The following is a 20,308-nucleotide window of genomic DNA, read 5'->3' as shown; positions in this document are numbered from 1 at the left end:
TTTTAAATTCCCTTCAGGGAGCATCCCTCCAGCAATTGGTGAGGAAGCCCACTCAGATAGACGCAATATTAGACTTAATACTTACAAATGGAGACAGAATATCAGACGTAAAAGTGGGTGAAAACCTGGGATCCAGTGATCATCAAGCAGTTCAGCATAAAGACAGAGACTGATTTATCCCATACATAAACAAAGGTGTTGGATTTTAGGAAGGCTGATTTTGTAGGGATGGGAAAATGTGTGAGCAATTCTTTGGCAGAGTGGAGGAGAGGTGGGAAACATTAAAAAGTGCAATATTAAAGGCAACAGACTTTTGTATCAAAAGTGTTAGGAAAAACACAAGGAAAAGGAAGCCAGTGTGGTTTGCGAAAGAAGTAGCAAATATTGTGAAAGAAAAAAAAGATGGCTTTTAGGAAATATAAGCAGACACAAAATAATGAAGACAAAGAGATATATCTTGTTAGACAGCATGAGACTAAGAAGGTACTCAGATGTGCAAAGGCACAAGCTGAGGAGAAAATGGCCCAGTCAGTGGGTAAAGGAGGCAAAACTTTTTGTAGGTATAAGCGAAAGGAGAAAAACAAAAGGCGGAGTTATAAAACTAAAGACAGAGACTGGGAGTCTTGTTGAGGGAGACAATGTAATAGCAGATCATCTTAATAATTATTTTTTCTCAGTATTCACTACTGAAAGAGAGGGGAAGTTGCAGGGATATTCAGTAAAATGAAACAAGTACATTTACAGAGGAGAAGGTCCTAACAGAACTCTCAAAGCTGAAAATGGACAAATCTATGGGGCCAGATGGGATACATCCAAGGATACTAAAATAACTTAAAGAGGTGCTGGTAGCACCATTGACAGAATTATTCAACCAGTCATTAGCTACAGAAGTAATTCCAGAGGACTGGAAAAGAGCGAACGTAGTCCCACTGCACAAAAGTGGAAGCAAGGAAGAAGCAAACAACTACAGACCAGTGAATCTTACACTAGTAATAGGTAAATTGATGGAAACACTTAAAAGAAAGAGTTGTAGAATATCTCAAATCCAGCAAGTTACATGATCCCAAACAGCATGGATTCACTGGGGGAGATCATGTCAAACAAATCTTATTGACTTTTTTGACTGTGTGACTAAAGTGATGGATAAAGGTGGAGCCATGGATATAGCTTATCTAGACTTTAGTAAGTCTTTTGGCACTATTCCACATCGCTGACTGCTAAATAAACTTGGAAGCTTGGGATTGGATACTTGAATGGATAAGATCTTCGTTGCAGGATAGAAAACAGAAAGTTGTGGTAAATGGAGTGCATTCTCAAGAGGGAAATGTTACCAGTGGAGTACCCCAGGGATCTTTACTTGGACCAGTGCTTTTTAATATCTCGATTGGTGACATTGCAAATGGCATTAAAGGGAAAGTATTCCTTTTTGCAGATGACACACAGGTATGCAGCAGGGTAGACACACCAGGTGGAGTAAAACAAATGACTGAGGATCTAGGTAGACTAGAGGAATGTATATGCACAAGAAAAGAAGTATGACTCTTGTTTGGGCGCACTCTTGTTTTAGTATCTAAATGTTAATAGGTAACTGATAACCAAAAAATAGGAAGGTAGTCTTTGTTTCTGCTCTTTGGGATACAAAGGGACTCAGTATGCCCTAAAGGACCTATGTATGAAAAAATGATGAAATGTTCAGATCTTAGTTATGCCTGGATAACCGCATATTGGAAGGTAGCTACATATTAAACTGCTTCCGTCTGCCAAAGATCTGTACAAACTGTGTTTGTATTAATGCACCCTTTGTTGGGTTGTGTAAGTGGGTGGGAAAACCCACAGTATAAGAAAATCTGATAGTCAACCCCTGTCATAGATAGTTCATGATGATTGAGGATACAAAGGTATAGAAATAAAGTATAAGTGGTGATACTGCTGTTGGTGTTCTTCTAACAAGGAAGAAAAAACCTCCTACTCCACTGGGTATTCCCTAGAGGTCGCCCATCTAGGTACTGACCCAGCCGCCTTCGTTTAGCTTCCAAGATCGGACGAGATTGGGCGTGAGCGCAGGGGTATGGTCGTAGAAAGATTTGACCCTGTGCCACCAATGAGAGTGCACCGAAACGGAAAGATAGAGTACTCTTCAGAGAAGAGTTAGGAATAAGATTGGGTGGTAGCTGCAGTTAGAAGGAGGTTGCAGCGGTTGGATGGGTGTGAATCTGCTGTCCACGTTAGACTGAGGAGACGTGTCCCCTCGGGGGCACGCTCCCCAGAATCGTGGATGAGAGTTCACAGAAGGAAGGCAGATGGAAATTGGAGGGGGTATAGAGTGGGAGGATGGGTGCTGAAAGGAGGAAATAATGACATATACAGTAATTGGAGACAAGGAGAATCCCTTGTTGGTTAGACTGTCACTTGCTAGTCGAAATGAGTTAGACAGGAACAGTGGTTGCTTTCTATCAAATAACAGGCATTAAATAAATGTCACTGAGTTGTGTCACACTGTGCTCTTTTTTTAAACATTAACCTGGTTGGAGAAATCCAAGAAATTTGTGACACGAGTTATCGTATGATGCAGGATTATTCTGCTAACACATACATTTCAAGTGGTGACACAAACTGTTTCACAATTGCAGAGTTAGTTTGCTAAAGTATACAATTCTAATATCAGGCATTAAATAATCCCCATTCAAAAGTCAGCAGACCTGTCTATAAACAGCCTAGCTGGCTGTGCCAGCAGAGTTGATAACACAAAAAAATATGTACTAGCTAGGCTGGAAATACCAGCAATCCATTCGAAGGTCAGACAGGCAGATGCCCATAACAAGGCTGGAGATACCAGCAATCTTAATGACACAAAAAATATATATATACAGAATTCTCCTGCTAGGTATCGGTTCTAAATCAATAAGGTATCAAATATCACCCATTCAGAGGTCAGACAGGCAGGTGCCCATTAACCAGGTTAATGTTTAAAAAAAGAGCACAGTGTGACACAACTCAGCGACATTTATTTAATGCCTGTTATTTGATAGAAAGCAACCACTGTTCCTGTCTAACTCATTTCGACTAGCAAGTAACAGGCTAACCAACAAGGGATTCTCCTTGTCTCCAATTACTGTATATGTCATTATTTCCTCCTTTCAGCACCCATCCTATCACTCTATACCCCCTCCAATTTCCATCTGCCTTCCTTCTGTGAACTCTCATCCACGATTCTGGGGAGCGTGCCCCCGAGGGGACACGTCTCCTCAGTCTAACGTGGACAGCAGATTCACACCCATCCAACCGCTGCAACCTCCTTCTAACTGCAGCTACCACCCAATCTTATTCCTAACTCTTCTCTGAAGAGTACTCTATCTTTCCGTTTCGGTGCACTCTCATTGGTGGCACAGGGTCAAATCTTTCTACGACCATACCCCTGCGCTCATGCCCAATCTCGTCCGATCTTGGAAGCTAAACGAAGGCGGGCTGGGTCAGTACCTAGATGGGCGACCTCTAGAGAATACCCAGTGGAGTAGGAGGTTTTTTCTTCCTTGTTAGAAGAACACCAACAGCAGTATCACTACTTATACTTTATTTCTATACCTTTGTATCCTCAATCATCATGAACTATCTATGACAGGGGTTGACTATCAGATTTTCTTATACTGTGGGTTTTCCCGCCCACTTACACAACCCAACAAAGGGTGCATTAATACAAACACAGTTTGTACAGATCTTTGGCAGACGGAAGCAGTTTAATATGTAGCTACCTTCCAATATGCGGTTATCCAGGCATAACTAAGATCTGAACATTTCATCATTTTTTCATACATAGGTCCTTTAGGGCATACTGAGTCCCTTTGTATCCCAAAGAGCAGAAACAAAGACTACCTTCCTATTTTTTGGTTATCAGTTACCTATTAACATTTAGATACTAAAACAAGAGTGCGCCCAAACAAGAGTCATACTTCTTTTCTTGTGCATATACAATTGTTTCTTTTTTTGACTCTGGGCGCACCGCCATACGGACAGATAGGAATTTCCACAAACTATGTCCATTTCTGGCTACTATGTGATTAATAACCTATTTTGAATCTAAGGTTGGTGCAGGATCAAAAACCCTCTCTTTTTTCGTATAAAAGACTAGAGGAATGGTCAAGAGTGTGGCAATTACAGTTTAATGCCAAAAAATGTAAAATCATGCACATGGGTCTCAAAAATCCAAAGGCTAAATATAGTATTAATGGCACTATACTGGAAACTACTGAGGAGGAAAGGGATCTAGGAGTCACTATTTCAGGTGACTTAAAGACAGGTAAGCAATGTAACAAGGCAATGAGGAAGGCTAGTCAGATGCTTGGCTGCATTGGGAGAGGAATCAGCAGCAGAAAGAAAGAAGTAATCATGCCACTGTGTAGGTCATTGGTACGGCCTCATCTAGAATACTGTGTTCAATTCTGGAGGCCATATCTTCAAAAGAATATTAATACATTACAGACTATACAAAGAAGGGCAACTAAAATGGTGCATGGCCTACATCACAAAACATACCCAGAAAGACTAAAAAAATCGCAATATGTATAGTTTGTAGCAGAGAAGGGAAAGGGGGGACATGAAACTTTCAAATATATCAAGGGTTTTAACAAAGTCTAGGAGGGAAACATTCTCCAAATGAAGAGAAGCAATAGGACATGAAGACATGCACTGAGACTGGAGGGGGGGAGGTTCAGGGGAAATTTGAGTAAAAATTACTTCACAGAGAGGGTAGTGGACAAGTGGAATAGCCTCCCATCAGAGGTGGTAGAGGCTAAGACAGTAGAGCAATTGAAACATGCATGGGATAGACATAAGGATATCCTTACAAAGAAATAAGGATCAAATAAGTTTTGAGATAAAAATATGGTTAAAAAAAGGTCAGACTAGATGGGCCAAGTGGTTCTTATCTGCCGTCAAATTCTATGTTTCTATTTAGCAAAAGAGAGAAGTAGGCTACACCACATTGATAAGAAGTGCTTAGGTATTTGTTTGGCACTTAAGGAGTTAGAACCTTATTTGTATGTGAGAAACGTTATGTTAGTGACTGATCCCAATCATTAGTTGTCCGCATTGAACTGGAGACTTACCCAACAAGGACATACATTTATTTAATACTCACAAAAATGGCAACAGCCTGTATCAGTATTAGGCTTGTGTTCCTACACCCCATCAGTTCTCATCCCATCTGGTCTACACATCAGCAGGTGCTTTTCCAGAGAGCAGCTCACCTCAGTTCTGTGACTAAAGGGGGAGAAATGTGGTAATAGTTTGGCACTCTCACCTAAGTCCCAAAGCAAAATTCAAGTGGCTAGGAAGGGATATCGACTATTTTACTCTAAGGGATTAAGACAAGAAATTATAGATACAACATCATTCAAACCATCAAGTGCCACATTATCCAGGTGTTTACCCTCCTTTGCCAAAATGCTCACTACTGGACCTAGCAAAGCCAATAACAGGAGATGAAACTAAGGGAGGCAGGGTGGGCACGTAACCGGGACGTGCGGTGATGTAAAAGGCTGGGGAGACACTGGCTAGTATCAGAGCCAGATCTACACACAATTTATGAGCCCAAGGGTTCATGTGGGAATCAAATGGTTCAAAGGTGCAGCAGTATATGCTGTTGGAAATTGGAGTTTTGATCAGAGATGTGAGGACAAGGTAGGCACTTTGTATCTTTCATATAATTTTTGACAATGCTAAATTCCCTTGTCGTATAACCAACCCTTTATGAAGTCTAAGAACACTGTACGCTGTTTACTTAAGAAGTACCGTAATGGTACGCTAGTTGCGTAACGATCGCTCAGCCGTAGGCGAGACGCTCAAGCGTCACGTTCGCTCACGGCCCAGTGATCACAGGACACGTTATTGGCTATGACTAGAGTAATGATTCGCTATGGCGTAGCGGACGCTCGAGACCACGAGGAGATCACCAGCGGCGCAGACGCTCACAACGCTATACCTTTATGTCTAAACCTTATACCAATGAAATACACAGAATACCTTAATGTGAGTACAGGGTGTAAGTGCAACCTTGTGTAACCTGACTAACTACAAAGCTGCTTGAGCGTCACCGACGCTCAAGTGAACACTTAACACTATAGGAAATACACAGATACTGGTTTAGGGTCCAAAGCCTATCAACTGTATTATATCTAATATACTTGTAAAAGGGGATAACAGTACAAATGATACACTACAATATAACAGAGACTTCCTAACCAAAATACAATACTATCTAATACAATACAATACTAGTCTAGGGGAGATACGAGAGAAAGAGAAGGGAAGGAGAGAGAGAGACGGAGAGAGATGAGAGAAATTGGCTCACAGAAAGACAATGATTACGGAGAGAAACTTACGCACAAGGGTAAACGATCGCATGCGCCTGGACATCCAGCACCCGATTTTCAGCAATGAGAACCGTTGAAGAGTGAGAGCTGGATGTGGTCGGCCTGCCTATTTATGCCCCACACACAATGCAATCTCATAGTCCCTACAATCCCATTGTCCATTGGATGAAGGAATTCGACCCTGTATCACAACAAAAGGTCATAGGTTGATTCATACAGGTGGGCTGTGACGATTTCAAACAGCTCAGGTGGGTGGGGAACTAAGTTTCCCGCCGCATACCTGAGTATGAGTAAATAGTAGAAATGGACATAAACTTCTTATGTCCATAACTATTCGCACGAGCGATTAATACGCTCCAAACCAACACCGGAATATTGCTAATTAAATACTCTTCCGATGGGTACCAAACACTGCTGTATGATTCCTGTTAGACCCTTCGTACAATACAAAGAGGGATTACTTTAAACAGGGACCTTCTATATTAACCAAACTTTCAGAAACTATCAAAGGGATCATGATCTATAAACTACATTAATTGTGAAAATATGTAACGAATGAGTCGCACGCTACGACTACATAAACTCTACCGTAAATACGCATACCGCGCCTGCGAGTGCACGCTATTGCGGGTATGCGCCTTCACGGGAGAGCGTACGCATGCGCAGCACGGACCAGTGTGCGGTGCAAATATGGCAACGTGTATGGGGATATTTTTCTGACTTTGACAGTCCACCCTTTGGCAGTCAATAATAACTGCCACCTTCTAAAACATTTCAAAAGGAGAAAAATATATGTCAGGGGTTAATTCATTTCCATGGTTGGGTGAGGGAGGAGAGAGGAGTAGGTGTGAAGAGGGTATGACCTAGTGTGATAGCAGAAGCATGTGTGTATGAGTCCATGTTTGGAGGGTCATGTATCATCGTGCCGTACGTGTTGTAAATCAAGCTTCGAGGTATTGCGAAGTATACATTTGAATTCCTTCTTATCCTGTGGTACAGGTCTGTGGATGGGCTGTCAAACTTTACCGAGCTCTTTTCGGATTTTGAACAAAATGGGGAGCACATTTTAGTTGATGATACATGAATGGGGGAGGTATGTGGTTGCTGATATCTGTGCCTGTATTCCCTATCGTCTATGTGTGTCATTACCTGAGGGTTGTAGAGATGAAGATAAAGAACACTTATGGAAAATGCAATGATATTCTATGTCAGGGAAATGTACATCTGTCGTCGAAGTTGTGTTCGGTATCTGTTGAGAGTCGTCTTCTTTGCGCTGTATTGCTCCTTGGGCATGAGCAAATAGCTTTGTCAGAGCCATCGGATTTACAAAAAAATGTTGGGCTAGCGTGAGTTTAAATGTACTAGGGAAACTGGGGATCCATGGCAAAGTTCATCAAGTGTCCATTTCTCAAGTGGTCAAAACTTCATCTTTGGTGCTTGTCTGTTGTCTGTATAGCGTCTCGTCAACTTCCTCGTCCAAGGGGGTCTTTGTATCTTGGAGAAAAGCAGAAAAACAGGTGAAAGAAACGGACCGTATAATCGCATTTTCATCACATCCTGGTTTCTATCATTGGGTCATAAATCAAATCCAGGTTAATTACAGTTTCCTCACTCCTCACGCTCACCACTTTTGTACTTTGTTTGCACCTCATTAAAGCCTGCCCGCATCTAAATATCAATCCAATCGATATAACAACACCTAAGATACATAGTAGAAACTTTCCAACATCTATTATGACTCCTTGAGCCCAGTCTCCTAAACCGGAGAACCAATTTCGCGGGTTCAACCATGACACCCAACCAGTCAGCTCATTACCTACAGCAGCAAGGGTGAGATTGTGTTTTCGACGAAATTCCCACTTTAATTGCAGAATATCGTCCATCTTTTGGTCTATGACCTCTACCGGATCCTCGGTGCTATTCGTGATATAAGTGCAACACTTTATGCCGTACTGTGTTGCCAATGTAACACAATATCCGCCTGTTACTGCTGTAAGATAATTAAGAACCATCCTATGCTGAACTAGTTCTGTTTTATAAGCTTGAAGTTCTCTTCCAGTGTATCTAAACGTGTCATCATACATTTCAGTGATATTATCTAACAAATTGGCGAGTGCGGAAATGTATCTATAATTCATCACTCCCCGAGCGGTACGAGTGAAATCTAACGCTACCAGAACCTGAATCCCGGTGGATTCATGGATAAGATCAGAGGCCGGATGCTCTAACCTTTCTGACAGTTGTCTTTTAACTCGGTGCTCGTAATGAGTGTGAGTATAAGGAGCTTGGGCACCACGGTGTATGTCTTTCATTTTGTCATGTGTTACAGTCATCACTTCAGGCAATACTTTTCCAATATAACACAATCCTTCAGAGTTTGGGGCAAGCCACTTGTACGCCTTTCTCCCGCATATGAAATATGCGTCATCGGGGAGAACATATGGGACGGAGAAGGACATTACCATGTTACAAACCTTCCAGGTGAAATCTCCTGACCCTAATTCTTCCATCTGCTTAATGCACGTATCAGTTTGTACGATATGTGCACAGTATCCTGGTGATACCTCTCCAACTCTAGTAATCCTATTTCCTAAGGTATATCGATACCGGAAAGATTTTCCTCTACTGGCTATGTGGCGTACAAGCTCTGTATCTGTAGGCATTCTATCTGCTCTGTGTGAAAAGGTCATGGTAAGGTTGCTCCATGACACTTCCCAATTTCCCGGCTTACGGGGATTGGAGATATTAAAACATAAGAGGGACCTATCCACATGGTATTGGTGGAGCTTCAAACTAGGAGGGCTGGAGATATTAAACCTCCGGTCCACCGGTCTCCCACCACTTAGCTCAAGTACCTCCCCTAACGTTAAAGGAAATGGTACTAGCCCTGGTTTGCTATGACCCTGAGGTACTTGAGAGCATACCCAACAATCTGTTTGGTTTAACACGTTACCCACTAAAGAGTGATAGTCACTCAATGGATGCCGGTCCATATGGATATTAAAACTGGATTGGCATTTCTTTATGCATCCATCTTCAACCAGATTATCACAGAGCCTACAGATACAATTTTCTTTTTGAGCTAACAATCCTTCAAAGAGAATGTTTACAGATAACATGGTTGTTAGATCGTGCCCGGTACTCGCCTTTGCTTGGTGATTGGGTTGCTATTGGAAATTTACACCTCCGTCTCAGTCATTAGAACCTTTCTGGATCCTTTCTCGACCTCACTGGTACTCTCACCGAAACAGACTGCTCTGGTCAACATCCTGGTTAACGGGAAAATCCATATTGCAGTCTCTTGGGGCAAGTCCATCTTACAGGAGGAGAAAAGAAGAAATTTGTAAAGGGGGTATAAGAAAACAGTTTGAGGGGGAGAGAACTTGTTACGATAATAAGTTCTCTCGTCTTGTTGTTCTTCTTGTTCTGCTGTCTTCTCAAAGGTGCTGTCTCTCAGTCTTCCAAACGAACATTCTGGTGATGCAATGTTTCTTCCCAACCGACGATCTTTCTGGTCATTCCGGTGTCTTCAGTGAATGACCTCCCACTTCATTAACCGTTACCTCAGGCTTGCCTCCATTCCTAATAATCACCTTTCCTGCCTATGTGATCCCTGATTATAATGGTGTGTATTGTAATTTTGCTCATTTCTTGGTCTAGGGGGTCTAACTTTATGTGGGTTATTACAGTTGCTAGCATAATGCCCTTCTCTCCTACAATGATAACAAATCCTGGGCTTCCTCCACGTGTCAATGACCTGAGGTTTTGGTTGATTTGATGCCTCCTCAAACGCTCGGATGCTCATCATCATCAATCGTTTCCCCTGTACTTCCCTGATTCCTTGGGTTTTATGATTATGGTGTTGTCTTTCTCTTGATCTACAATCTCTTGCAAAGTGTCCCTTTTTATGACAATTGTAACAGACTTCCATATCTGGATTTCTCACAGGGGTGTGGGGCTTTTGTTGGGGTGGTCTTGTGTTTTGGGCCTGTATATTTGCTGCCATTAACTCATCTCTTTGTGACTCTCTGTATCTGGTGATATTCTGATCATGATTGATGACGGCCTCTCTTAGTGCGGTCACCGAGATATCTCTCCAGTTTGGGTTGGTGGTCTGTACCCTTGTTTTTAATTCATCTTTTAAACCATTCATTAATACCTTAACCGCTATTTCTTTATGTTGTGCATTTGCCTTGATGTCTGCGATCCCAGTGTTTCTAGCCATTATTTGCAGTGCTCGATTGAAATAATTAGAAACATTTTCCCTTTCGTTTTGCCTTATGGAGAGGATGTCGTTCCACTTGACAGCAGCTGGGAAATATATTCCTAACTGTCGGTTAATCTGCCTAATACATTCCTGATTGTGTTCTTCCATACAAGGTACCTCCGTGTTTAATTTACAATCAGCAATGAATTTTTCAGGGTCAACACTGGAGGGCAAACATGCCCTCAGCACTGTCCGCCATTCTTTGTTGGTGGGTTCTGTGGCGTTTCCTAGTTCTTTAATAAACTTTTGACATTTGACTAGATTTTTCCTAGGATCAGGAAATTCAGACACAATTGATCTCAATTCGGTCCGGGACCAGAGACAGCGCATTGCACTGTCCTTGACGGGAATGATTCCCTGATCGTCAGTCTTCCCATTGGGGACTGAGATCACCCTGGCCAGATCGAGCTCAGTTACATCATCTTGTGTTGGTCTTATATTTTGGGGTATATCTGTTTGTGCGTGATATGAAACATTGTACGTACCTGTGGACACGACCTCACCTGACCCTCCGTTAGGGGGTTCGATTATTGCCTTTACCAATTTGGTCGCGTCCACCTGGATGGCTTTTGTGATGGTTGCTGGAAGAGGTGCTGACATCGTTCTGGGCTCACTTTCTTGTTTGTATTCCTGAGGGAAGTTTGACATGGGGTGCAACTTGCATAGGTTAATAGTTGTACATTCAACAGTATTACAATAATCATTGTTACAGTTATTACACTTATTCTTATAATCTATACTACAGTTGCTAAGAGCGTTTTTATTGTTCAACCTTGTGCTTTTCTCCGCAACCATAATCCTCCCCGATGCCATGTCTCTCCTCTCAAGATAAGATTCAGAAAAGTCAATTGAATCTCTTTGTAATTCACCTTCCTGTTGCCCTAACTGCACATAATCATAATGTTTACTTCGTCTCTTTGTTGGTTCAATGAGACATATCCTCCTCCTTAAATTTTGTAACACGTCTGGACTGAAGCTACCTACTCTTGGGAATTTGTCCCTGTCTTGTACAGTCATTCTCTCCCATTCATCACATAAAGATTCTGTGTGACTTCCGTATTTTTCACACATGATGTACCTTGCCGACCCAACGGGTCGGTTCTCTGAATCAACCCGAACCGAGGTTGATCGCCCCCTACCTGAACAACTGGCCCCCATAATTCTGCAGGTGTTGCTTATTCCTCCTTGGATCTTTATATCAAGGTTTTCAGCGAACCCTTACAAACAAACCAAGATGTCCTGGGCAGGCCGGCGGTGGCGGTTTACCAAGTACCCCACTTACTTCTCGCCCACGTTGGCCAGTACTGCAATAACTGTAACCAGAGCTGCTGTACCCAACCCAGGGCCCCTGTGAACCTTCTGTTTACTGGAACATATGAGGGTTACCCGAAGGACACTTACTCTTTCCAGTAAAGTTGGGGTTGTTAGATAGTTCCTGAGTGACCAGCGAACATCCCTTTAAAAATAAAAAATTACACAAATCACGTCAGAATGTACAGATAGCGTTTGTGACCACTTTACTCTAATGGTATTAGGTCAGATTACTAACTACTGCACACAATTACGTGCGGTCCAATCGTTCAGTACATAAGCACTACTTGTCATGTACTGAAAGATCAATGGAATCGTTGTTTCCGGCCGCGATTCCTTCAGCAAGAGCTTGTGGCCTATATGGGTTCTGCACCAACACCCCAGGCGTTGTGCCTCTTGTACCTTTATAGCGGACCTCTTTGTCTATTTTACCTGTTACCTTATGACCTCCTGGTCTGTTACCGTCTGTTAATGACCTCCTGGTCTGTTACCTTATGACCTCCTGGTCTGTTACCTTATGACCTCCTGGTCTGTTACCTTATGGTCCGCTATACTCTAATGCTCAAACATTATTTAACCAAGGATGCCTCCCTAGCCACCGTATATGTCACTTACACGTGTGTCCCTTGACGAGTACCCGACTTTCCTTTTGGTTCAACCTCTTAAGTTATATAAACTTATGTAATAAAAACACACTCACTCAACACATGTACACTTTGTTTCTATATCTATTTCTGCGCAGAAATTGTCTTCAGTCCAACTGTGTTACCAATTAGGAGCAGGATCTGTTAAACTAAATTTCAGATTTTTCCAAAAATAGATTTGCGTTATTTACCGCGTCGCGTTATTTACCGCTGTGCGTTACTTATCGCCTTTGCGCTAATTATCGCTTTGCGCTAATTCAACTTTTCATGACTTGAGCTACGTTGCGTAACCAGACGCTACGTTGCGTAATGTACGCTGCGTGCGTCTGCCGTTTGGATTGCGTACGCAAGTCTTTTGTTAGGGACACGTGTACGCAAAACAAAGATCCACCGTAACACAATTTCTACCTTTATCAATGTAGGTGATCCCTGATCATCTACCGCACACCACACTGACTGTCTTATCTCCCAGACAAGCCGTGTGTTGGTCTATACTTTAACTATTACCTCTACTATGAAATAACAGCAAATCTCTTTTAGCACTTTCTATCAACTATAAAACTTGGCAAACAGGAATAGTGATATACGAAATTTGAAAAAGAAATGCAGATAAATGTATGCGTGCGTGTATACGCAAGACAGAAGAGAAATAAAACAGTTTTAAAAGACACAAGCGTTTTGTTCTTACTTCCGGTTCCCGGATTCCTTCAGCACTCTTTATCTAAGCGAGGCAGACGCTTATCCCGTCAGCACTGCGAGACAACCTCCCACCCTTTGCTGGGGGGATAATGTCTGCTGATCTACCTAGTGCAGATATGAGAAGGATAGGACGAGTCCCCAATTGACAATGCTAAATTCCCTTGTCGTATAACCAACCCTTTATGAAGTCTAAGAACACTGTACGCTGTTTACTTAAGAAGTACCGTAATGGTACGCTAGTTGCGTAACGATCGCTCAGCCGTAGGCGAGACGCTCAAGCGTCACGTTCGCTCACGGCCCAGTGATCACAGGACACGTTATTGGCTATGACTAGAGTAATGATTCGCTATGGCGTAGCGGACGCTCGAGACCACGAGGAGATCACCAGCGGCGCAGACGCTCACAACGCTATACCTTTATGTCTAAACCTTATACCAATGAAATACACAGAATACCTTAATGTGAGTACAGGGTGTAAGTGCAACCTTGTGTAACCTGACTAACTACAAAGCTGCTTGAGCGTCACCGACGCTCAAGTGAACACTTAACACTATAGGAAATACACAGATACTGGTTTAGGGTCCAAAGCCTATCAACTGTATTATATCTAATATACTTGTAAAAGGGGATAACAGTACAAATGATACACTACAATATAACAGAGACTTCCTAACCAAAATACAATACTATCTAATACAATACAATACTAGTCTAGGGGAGATACGAGAGAAAGAGAAGGGAAGGAGAGAGAGACGGAGAGAGATGAGAGAAATTGGCTCACAGAAAGACAATGATTACGGAGAGAAACTTACGCACAAGGGTAAACGATCGCATGCGCCTGGACATCCAGCACCCGATTTTCAGCAATGAGAACCGTTGAAGAGTGAGAGCTGGATGTGGTCGGCCTGCCTATTTATGCCCCACACACAATGCAATCTCATAGTCCCTACAATCCCATTGTCCATTGGATGAAGGAATTCGACCCTGTATCACAACAAAAGGTCATAGGTTGATTCATACAGGTGGGCTGTGACGATTTCAAACAGCTCAGGTGGGTGGGGAACTAAGTTTCCCGCCGCATACCTGAGTATGAGTAAATAGTAGAAATGGACATAAACTTCTTATGTCCATAACTATTCGCACGAGCGATTAATACGCTCCAAACCAACACCGGAATATTGCTAATTAAATACTCTTCCGATGGGTACCAAACACTGCTGTATGATTCCTGTTAGACCCTTCGTACAATACAAAGAGGGATTACTTTAAACAGGGACCTTCTATATTAACCAAACTTTCAGAAACTATCAAAGGGATCATGATCTATAAACTACATTAATTGTGAAAATATGTAACGAATGAGTCGCACGCTACGACTACATAAACTCTACCGTAAATACGCATACCGCGCCTGCGAGTGCACGCTATTGCGGGTATGCGCCTTCACGGGAGAGCGTACGCATGCGCAGCACGGACCAGTGTGCGGTGCAAATATGGCAACGTGTATGGGGATATTTTTCTGACTTTGACATTTTTATAGTCAAAACTCTGGCATATACTGGAGTATGACAGGAAAGGCTCTGCCTCGCCTGCTTTCCATGACTGCACGTCACTGGCATGTAGCTCCGAGGATATCCCCTAGCAATGAGACAGTAGCGTTCTTTCCCTGATAAATCTGAACTTAGCTCCACCATAGAAGGCATGGTAAAATGTCCCAGTGTGTAAACATTGATAAAGGGGATACAAGAAAGATTTCTGTATGGTGATGTGTGGTTGTTGGAAAACCAATGTAGTGACAGACTGCTGATGCATTGTTGAACATATGCAAATTTGTGAAGTGTATCTTGTGTGAGTTTGTTCTCTGCATGCTCAGATAATGAATGCACACAAATGTGAGAATGCATTCTGAATGAATCTACACTTAAAACCCGATAGGCAGAACCCACCCCTGTAGAGGGGGGGGGGGGGGGAGTGTAGTCCCCCACACATCACTAAAACCAGCACCAGGCAGAACCAGCCAGGGGTAATAATGCCATAGCAGAGGAGACACTCAGTGTGGGGTCCTCCTGCCATAACATTAAACAGGCCCCCAAGCCAGTAAGCCCAGGGCTGGAATTCTTCGGAAAGCAGGGCCCCCAGAAAATAAAAATGGGGTCCCCCCTCCCATGCAACAACCAGCACTGGGCTGATAGCCCAGTGCTATGCCCCGCTCCCCTAGTGGCAGTGGGTGCGGGGTTCATTGTATGTTAATATTGTTCTTTACAGGTGGCCTACAGGTCCCAGCATGCTGGCACTTGGAGAAACACAAGTGCCAGCATGCCTGGACATAAAGGGTCCGCTGGCAACTGTAGTCCACCTGTAAAGAAAACAAACAAAAAAACCACCACACGTCTTAGAAAAAAAGTTTTATTAGTCAGGGTCTTCACATGGGGGCAGCGGCCTTTAAGCTCTTTTGCATGGCCGCCTCCTTCCCAGGGCTTCCGGCGTCTTCACCTGGGGGATGTCACCTTCCCAGGGCTTCCGGCGTCTTCCTCCGGTGTCTTCACCTTGGAGATGGCGACATTTAAACTCTTTTGCTTGGCTGCCGCCTTCCCATGGCTCCTGGCATCTTCACCTGGTGGGTGGCGGCTGTTAAGCTCTTTTGCATAGCCGCCGTCCATCCAGGACTTCCACGGCGTCTTCTTTCTTCAGGAGTTATTCACTGCTCCTCCTCCGCTGTCAGACTGACGCTAATGCCTCGCTCTGACTTATATAAATCAGCCGGAGGGGGCGGGGCGATGACGCAGCAAGCCGTGATTGGCTCGCGACGGCCATCTTGAATTTCAAAAATGACACTGAGGCGCCATTTTTTAAACTGGTACTGCTCCGCTGTCAAACTCTGCAGAATGGCAGGCAGGGATCTCAGATCCCTGCCTGCCGCTAATACTATCACCTCCGCCGCGACCCGCAGCATCCCGCTGCCACCGACGCCCGCACCTCCGCCGCGCCCACACAGTGATGACAGCGGATCCAGTGACGGATCCGCTGGCCAATTACTGTGGCCTCACTGACAGGGGCGTGCTTTCATGGGTTGAACGCACGTCCCTGTATGAAAGCGCCTCTTCTAATGGTGTTACTTTCCAATGTATTTTCAATGGGCTTTTACTGCCCATGGCTTGGCCCCGTCCCCGCCTGCCCCCGCTCTGGACCTTTTACCATTGACAATGGGAGGCACCACGATCGGTGCCTCACAACCCCATTTACACAGTGATAATGATTAGATTACTATAAAGGAGATACTTATGACACAGATTATGTGTCATAAGTATTTTCTTTGTATTATTTTAATCATTAATGACAGGGGAGGCACTGCCTTCCCTGATTGCACGCCCCTGGGGAAACCCCCAGTGGGCCCCACTGCCTGTGGGCCCTCCTCCTCCTCTAGGGATCAGGTTCCGGACTCTATCCTAGTGCACATGAATTATGCGTTACACATATGTTACATTATACTTCACAAGAATATGGCTTCTTATATTTTTGCCAAAGGGCTCAGAACATGTACTCTGTAATGGTTAGCCAAACCTCTGTGGTGGCTGGTCACGCCCCCACTGGAGCCTGGCCACACCCTTAAGAATGGGCCTCTACAATAGCATTCCCTGGTGGGCCCTTCATGCCCCAGTTCGACACTGTTCATGCACACATATCTTGTGCAGACCACTATGTAAGTGTATTTACTCCTGTCAGGAAACCTTTCACTTAGTATGGGCCTGGACCCTGGTGCACTTGCGCGGAGTGGCGAATTTTATGGTTAGGCCATCCCTAGGCATCACATTGTTGGCTACCCCCAACACCACCATCACACTCCCCCCTTCACCGCCAGATCTGTCAGCTTCCTCCTGAGTCTCTTTCAAGACCTGCTCCTGCTAGTGTGCTGATACAGGGGAGCAGAGCCAGGGGAATGAATCACAAATGCAGAGCTCTGATAGGCTCTCAGTCTCAGGCTCTGCCACAGTTAGGAAGTCTTCGTTATAGAACCCGGAAGCAGGTACCCTCTACCTCTCTACATCCCCCCACCAGCGACACCCCCCTCGGTGACCCGGCTGTGAGCTGCGACCCTTACCTCCCGCGACCCCACGTCCCGCGATCCACTTTCCCATTAAAGTAGCTGCTGATCTGGGCTGGCTGTCTCCATTAAAAAGAAGGATCAATCTGGGGTGTGTGTGGGGGTGGGGGGGAGTCTGCCATGCCGCCCCCAGCAGGTGCTGCTCATAGGCACATGCCTGGTGGGAAATCCGGCACTGCTTGCACGCCATTGTTTATGACTTGTATTAACTCAATAGCACATGCTGCCCAGTCACAGGAGCAATTCTTTCAGGATGCATGCATCTCTGCATCTGTGTGGAAATAGGCTATTTTCTGTACACTTTTGAGTAAGTACTATCAGTTCTTTGGGAGTGGTATGCAAGGTCGACAGTAACTAGGTCAACCACTATTGGTTGACAGTAACTAGGTCGACAGGGTCTCTAGGTCGACAGGGTCTCTAGGTCGACAGGTCCAAAGGTCGACATGAGTTTTTTAATGCTTTTTTGGTGTAGTTTTCTCCGTGCAGTGCCCGCGTCCCAATTAGTGCACTGTGTCCCCTCGCATGGCTTGCTTCACTCGCCATGCTTCGGGCAAGGTGCCTCGCTCCACTCGGCACAGATTACTATTCCCAGTCGTAGTCCGCGTGGATCGTTAAGTATGAAAAAGGTCAAAAAAAGGAAAATTGTGAAAAACTCATGTCGACCTATAACATGTCGACCTAGAGACCCTGTCGACCTAGTTACCGTCGATCCCCAACTCTTTATCATCTCCAGTGTCAGAAGCAGGAAAATGCCTTGGCTTGACAATTACGTGTTAGCAGGGAAGTGGGAGAGGTTTAAACTATATATACAGTACATAGGAGCCAGGTGATCACAAGAAAACACTATTTGCTGTCCAGGGTCAGCGCTAAGTCCTCTCCTATGTGTATTCCTTTCCCTGCCTGCTGAAACTGGTTAAGAGTGGACTAGTGTTATACAGTACTTCTATACTTTTGTGCTGGGTATTGTCAGAATAAATGCAGTCATTTCTTGGCTTCTGTGTGAGCATCAATCACTTACCTCCCAGAGATACCAGGTGCCCCCGCTGATCAGCCCTATAGAGGGGTGACTACTTGTTAGTACAGTACACTGGGGGTCATCAACCTAGTAAAGACCAGATAGACAGTGCTTTCTCCCTGGATATTGCCTCACCAGAAATATCAGGTACCTGCATCACATAGGAATTCAGGTAATTAACCCTTTGTGCATTTTAAGGTTTAACCCTGGAGTCTTTTTCGATGGTATATATAAATGCCTTCCCATTACCTACTGTATATTTATTCAGAGAGGTGAGGGTCCCAACATACAACACGTCTTTTGATTGCATAGTGGTACAGGAGCAACAATGAATTGGATACAATTCCTGGACACAATATATTGGGGGGAATTTAATTAGGTGCGAGTATGCAGAAGGCAAACTCACATAGTTAAACTCATACACTTGACTTCACCTTCATGCCCGCACCAGACATTTGCACAATTTGATTGGAAATGCCAAGTGGACGACTTGCAGCAAGGTTGTTTAACTTTTATCCAAAAAGCGAACTGGAAAAAGAGCATGAAAAGGTAGGGAGACTTCCTGGACCCCAAAAAAGTGACTTCGTTAGCAGGACAACTTCGTTAGCAGAAGGTTGGTAGTGGCCATATGAAAAGTACTGGACACTTTTAAAATGTGTTAAATTGCAATACAAAGGAAAGGAATTAAAAGGAATTAAATGAAAAATGCAAAAAAAGTAGAAAAAATGGTTTTGGGATAATTTGAGGCCACTTTAATTTAAAAAAAAAATCTAAAAAATGTATATAAAAAGCAATTATTTTTCACTGAAATATTTTCATAAAATTTGGTGGAATAAACTAATGAAAAAGTTGATTGGGGGTAATTTGAGGCCATTATTTTTTTTAACCCCAGTAATGTCATTATTGGCCCAATTAAGGTGATGGAAAGCTTCCAAATGATTAATTAGTAAATCGGGGTGGATGTCCAAGGGGTTCTGAAGCAAGTTCCGGCATTGTACCTTTGAAAAAATATTTTCCCTACCTTTTAACTGCTCAGGGCATGTGAAAAAAAATCACCAGAATTTACTCTGAAAAATCAATGCGAGTTTTGAATTAAAATGTAATTCGCAATGTAAATTTGCATTGAATTTGGCTCGCAGAACCAAACTGCCATCTACTTGAATTCCCCCCACTGTGTCATTGTTCCAACATTTGCATAGTGTGTGCGTGCTAGATATGTGTGTTCCAAGACTGTATGATTGTAAATGAAACTGTAACAACCCTTGGATTGTTTGTTACATCGTTCAAGTGTGCCTAGCTTTACATGTTTTGGGTGGTATAGTTATTAATTACAGGGATCTGTAAATATCAAAGCAATAAGAAATTAAGGATCACTCCAATGTATTAAAAACCAACATGTAGGAACAGAGACCCTCCCTGGCGGGTGTTAGAAGTGAAGTGATCGCTTCTGTCAGGTCCCCAGCCTGGTTCTGAAACACTGGTATTTTGTAGAATGTGCTAGATATACATAATAGCCCTCATCTCCATACCTGTAGCATGCGTTCTAATAAATGACATGATGTGCCTATTAAATATATATTAGCAAACAGTATATGGAACAAAGCAATGAGAAAGCAGCCATCAGCCGCATCTGACATGAGTTTCTGTACTTTGTATTGTGAGGCTGGTGCTCGGGCTGTTGGCTGTCCTCACACATCGCATGCTTATCTCACTATTAGATCTGCTCTGGGAATGAGTGGCTCCTGCAAGGCTCCGAGCTCTTCACGCAACCATTTGCACGGGTGCCAATTATTTGGGTTAAGCTGAGTAACTTGGCTGCAGCTCTCCTGTACTTTGGTCATGTGAGGAGGAGCTCTGCCCAATACGGAGTCAGGGAGGTGCATATATAAGCGCTGACAGGCA

At 43.6% G+C, this 20,308-nt stretch overlaps 2 pseudogenes; one reads left to right on the top strand and one right to left on the bottom strand.

Moving 5' to 3' along the window:
* Nucleotides 1–1,962: 1,962 nt before the first annotated feature.
* LOC134937749 (5S ribosomal RNA) lies at nt 1,963–2,080 on the bottom strand (annotated as a pseudogene).
* Nucleotides 2,081–3,399: 1,319 nt separating this feature from the next.
* Nucleotides 3,400–3,518, top strand: LOC134937503 (5S ribosomal RNA; annotated as a pseudogene).
* The last annotated feature ends 16,790 nt before the right edge of the window (nt 3,519–20,308 follow it).

This window comes from Pseudophryne corroboree, chromosome 6 (genome assembly GCF_028390025.1).
Source record: "Pseudophryne corroboree isolate aPseCor3 chromosome 6, aPseCor3.hap2, whole genome shotgun sequence".
NCBI lineage: Eukaryota > Metazoa > Chordata > Amphibia > Anura > Myobatrachidae > Pseudophryne > Pseudophryne corroboree.
The sequence above is the reverse complement of the archived record's forward strand: the minus strand, read 5'-3'. Positions and strand labels throughout refer to the sequence as shown.